Source organism: Balaenoptera acutorostrata, chromosome 14, assembly GCF_949987535.1.
Source record: "Balaenoptera acutorostrata chromosome 14, mBalAcu1.1, whole genome shotgun sequence".
Classification (NCBI taxonomy): Eukaryota; Metazoa; Chordata; class Mammalia; order Artiodactyla; family Balaenopteridae; genus Balaenoptera; species Balaenoptera acutorostrata.
Window position 1 is genome coordinate 54261996 of NC_080077.1, and position 5246 is coordinate 54267241.

Here is a 5246-nt window from a genome sequence, read left to right on the forward strand (position 1 = left end):
CAGGCAGCTCCGATAAAGAAGTATGTTCTACACTTGGAAGGAGCAGGGGGTCGACCCTGCAGCTTTGGAGATGCCTTGTACTATTTGCACCAGCCCTTCCTCGTGATGCTTGACCCGTCTTCCGGTGGGTGCGAGCACTTCCGGTCCTCACGCTTCCGGGAGGCTCGGAGGGCGGGGTCAACTGGTGGAACCGGTTCACTTCCTAGGGTTCCCAATGCTTCCTCAAGTAGGCGGGGGCAGAGGCAGTTATGCTATGATTGGCATTTTGTTTGCTGGCCCTGATGTGCTTCGGAGAGGATATTCTGTCAGCTCTTGGCACAGAAGACACTGTGGGACGGCCACTGTGTCCCTGCCCTGACACACCACCAGGAATGAAAGGGATCACTGAGTATGAACTCACAGCCTCATTTTCAGAAAAAGGCTGAGGCAGGCTGAGCGTTCGGGCCGCATCAACTTCTCTTAGAAGATCTGCGCACCCTTCCCGGCCCTCAGCCCTCGCTCCTTGCCTTGACTGTGTCCTGTATGTACGGAGAGGCTATCGCCTGCCTTGTAGTGTCAGCAGGTTGGAGAGAGGACCAAGTCATGTTTTCTGTGTTCAAGGCGGTAAAATGGGCCACATGCGTCTGTGACGGCAAGTAATCACAATGAAACTGACACTCAAGTAGAAAACGGAGTCCGCCCACAGGAGCAGCCCTGCACCAACTGCTGCGTATAGGTTAAGCCTGGAGTCGCAGCTCAGGTCAGCCTCTGGCTGCCACGAGCTGGTGATTCAGTAATAACTGGAAGCACGATTGCTTTTTCACTCGCTATTTTTTAACGGTTTATTCATAAAGCAATTTTTCACTTTTCACTTATTTTCAGCCCCTTTCACATCTATCTACTCACAGTTTCTGTCTTGGCTTAACCTTTCCCTCTCCTCCTCCCTCTTGCTGCTTCATTTTTCTTTATTCCCCTTTTTAAACCTTGAACCGTTAGAGCAGTATCGAGGCCTCCATTGCTTTGCTAACCAGAATGTTTCTTTCAGCGTCTTCTTGGGTTCTCTCGATTGGCCTCACCTTCTCTTCTTTAGCTCTCATATTTTTGACCCCCTTTCCTTTTTGTGGCAACGAAATTAAATCTTTCTTAGTCTTCATACAAGTAAGCCTTTGCATAAAAAGAAAGAAAGAAAGAAAGAAAAAAGATGTATAAGAAAAAACAAAAAGCCGCTAAACTAAACAGCCTAGAATTCATAGTACTTGAACAGAGGTTTGATTTACACACAACTCATTATTTCCATTAAAAGAATCTTGATTCCTTTCAGATGAGCATATTAATTCCTGGGGAAATTTCATGGTTCTCACAAATTAGCAGGATCTTTGCGAGCCCAATCTCTTGCCAAAAGAAGCCACAATAGTTTTTTCCATATAAGCCTGCCTCTCATTTCCATTTTCCTCTGACATCTGCTCTCTAAATTACAAATATCTGCCTATAGCAACAATCAGACTTCCAAGGAAAACAAACCAAAAGGAAATAAGAGAAAACGATGGACTTTAGCATATTAAGAGATGTAATACTTCCGAAAGAGGCAAAGAAAACCTAGGAATGACTCCTTCATTTTATGGATCAGGAAACTGAGGCCCAAGAAGTTCCAGGACTTTCTTGAGAGCACACAGGTAACTAGGGGTTGAACCAGGACTAGAACTAAATCCCCAGTTCACTCTTTCCTGCAGAGTAGGAAGGAGCACATAATCTCAGTTCCCACCTTGGGCGTATATTTAGACTCTGGCCTGGGGAGCACAGAAGAAGGACTTAAATCACCCCATTCATGATCTTTAGATGGTTAGTCTCACAGCAAATCACTCTCACGTTAATTGTTCTAAAACTGGGGAGGCAAGAAAGTGTTCCACAGAAAGGGATGAGGGTGCATCCCACTTCCTTTGCCTGTGTGGATGGGAAATAGTACTCAAGGGCAGCCTTGCTGTGGAAGGAGGGAGGGTGGAGAAGGTCCCTTCTCTTCCCAAGGTGTAACTACACTGACAGGCTGCTAGCCTGGACGTTGCTCTGCAGAGTGCTGGGTGCCAGGTGGGAGTGGTACCATGTCTCATTTTCCACCCCCTTTCAGAATCCCTGGGAAGAACTCAAACGGGGAATACGTTTTCAAATATTTTACAAAATATACAGCACAGTTCATTTCATGGTGTCATGGACTCTTCCTCAGAATTAGACAAGCTCTTCAGATTTGTCTTCCATATAGATAGTTTTATATAAATAGTTTCCTAGGAGGCCTCAGGAACATTAAGGAAACTTAAGTTCTCTACCAGAGCCTTAGCTCTGTCTTGTCTACAGGTGCACCATCATTTGTAAGGTTGAGAGAAACCTTTGAATTACAGATGTGGGAAGGACTTGCCAGGCATCTTGCTTATCCTGTGCTTTCAAACAAGCTGGCTCCTCTCTAAGCCCTCCCAGCAAGGAGACTACTTCCTCCCTCCCATGGAAAGGAAGCCGTTGTGTTACCAACCCTAAAGGTGGGTGTTATTTTTTGTCATTTAAACCAAAGTCCTTTCTGCTAACGATTTAACTTCATTTCTTTTGCTCTGCTCCTCACCCTGGTTGCCATAGCCCACAGATGAATTCTTCAGATACCTAAAGATGGGAAGTTGTACCACGATTCCATGAGAACAACCCCCTTTTGTTAACACACTGAAGAATTTCTTACCAAAACTACCCACTGGCATTTACCTGTCACTTCCTCTTTCTTTCTTGATGGGGGTAGGAGAAAACTACAAGGTGACTGTGTTCACATTTATGCTAAATAAAAGCTTCTATCTTAAATTCAGAGAGAAGGAATGTGTACATGACCAACTCTGGTTCGTTATTTATCAAACCTGGAAGGAAGAGCAAACCAGGAGAGGGTCTGTTAGTTTATAGTATTCTGTGAAACTGGGCATGGGGAGTATTTGCATAAATCAGGTTAAGAATAACTTTTTGGAATCTTGCTCTGTTTTTGGCCTAAATTACATGATTAAAGCTATCTTGAGATTAAAATCACTTCTCACTTATTGAAGGAGCAGCTGTCAGTAGCACTTTGAGCAAACGGACTTGGGGGTCCTGAGGACTTGAAGCTTAAAAAAGGATGTGATAGGAGGCTTATTCCTGGGTCCTGAAACATTTCTTGCAGCTCCTGTATGCCCAGAAGTGGACTCCAAAGAGGTAGCCAGTGCTCAGGATGATCTGATTTCTTCTGGCCAGACACTGATAATGAAACAGACATGTTATGGAGAAAGAACCCTATGGTCTCATAAAGGAAATAGAAATGTCTTTTCAATTGGTTCAGTGATCCCATTCTATGTAACTTCTCTTCTATGCATTAATGTTTTTAGCTGCCAGCCTCTGTGGTACAGCCTTCCTTTGTAGACCAGATTATCCCAGAGGCCTGGTTTTACATTAGAAATCCTCCACCATGTGCCTCTAATTACTTTCATTTCTCTGCTCTGGCCTTTCCCCATTATCTTCTTTTAAAGAAGGCTTCACACACACACAGACACACACACACAGAAATATGTTCACTTATACAAACTTATGGGTCCTAAATTGGTTTCCTGTCCCTCAAGAGAAACAATTTGAGATGTGTGCCCATAAACTCCCATGGAACTGTATATTCTATATGTTTTCTTCTGGTGAAGAATTGAATGCATCATTTCTGAACAGGGCTTTTAGTTTAAGGAAAGATTCAAAAAGGTGGCTTCTTCATTTTTGCCTTGCTCTACAAACAGCTGCCCAAAGTCTCAGTTCAACAGGGTGGATGTCGGCTGGGGAGACTTGAGCTCCTAGTGAATATTATCTTCTCATGTAATGTTTCATTAAACAGCTAAGTCCACAAGTGTTCCCAAGATAGATAACTCTCAAGAAAAAAAGGCATGCTTTGCCAAGTAAAGAACTATGATTTATGGTAGTAACTGTTATACTCTGACTCCTTTTGGGCTTTGTTTTGAAAAATTATTACCACAATGGTTCTGTAGAATTTGGTAGTGCAACCAGCACCATTTGGCCCATTTATGACAATAGGGTTCTGGTTTTCTTAACTCCACAATTAAATGTTGGCAGCATTTCAAATTCTTGGCACAGATGTTTAAGTGAATATAAAGAAGCAGCATTTTAAAAAAAGTGGGCAGTTTTGAGTGTCTAAATGTAGGGAGCATTATTTTCTTAACATGCAGTTAGCATGGGCATGGTACCATGAACTTGGTAATGGATGAAATGGGAAGCATGAAAACCATTTGCAAAGGGCTTTTAGATTTTTTTTTGTTTCATTGAGGGCAGTAGCACTTTTCTACAGGCATCTCTCTTGTTCACATCTACCAAGTGAGACTCAAAATAATTTGTGCCTTTTTGTTTGTGACTGGAGAAAGATTAGTTACTGGAGCATCAATGGATGAGCAAGTAGACTCACTCCCAACATAAAACCCTTGGGACCACATGGCCAAGCCACCATGATCCCTGGGCTTCATACTAACAATGCCCAGAGGCTGGTCAAACAACAGCTTTCTTGAAATTTGCTTTAAATGCACAAGTGGCTAATCTACTTCCCGAGTTAAGATGTGAAGGAAAAAGATACAATGGGATGTAGGGCAGGAAGACTATGCAGAAGCACAAAAGCCCTGATTCCCCGGGGGGTGCTCAATGCTGGCTACTGAAGCAAAAATGATACCACCAATGGGCAAAATGCTCCTCAGGTTCCCAGGGCTCCCCAGAGCCCCTCACCCAGCAGCTGGCTGGGTCCACACACATACACGCTGGATCAAGGCTAGGATGGCATTTCTGGACTTGATCTCAAGTCTTCCTCACCTCGCCACCACCCCATGTCCATCAACAAAGTAAAACAAACAAAAAAGTCCAACAAGAGCAAACAAATCTTCCCCTACTTACTGGCTAATGCTTGAAATGATTTCCTTAGAGGGCACTTTTATAGCTCATAATTAAAGAGAAAAATCTTTGAGTTATGAGAGAGGCAAGAGACCAACCCTGTTAGAGCAGTCGCCGATAGAGGAGGTGAAATTAGGGAATCATCTCTGGGGGGGATGAAGGGTGAGGGTGGGGATGTGGGCAGGATAGAGGCAAATTGTGTCATGTTCAGAATTTGTTTTGGGGCCACCCTTGCAGTATGGTTAAGGTGTCGCTCACTCACCCTTCACTCAAGACACTAGACAAGCATTGGTAAAGCATGAACATTTATGTTTAATTTACATTTTGACAATTTGCACATAAAT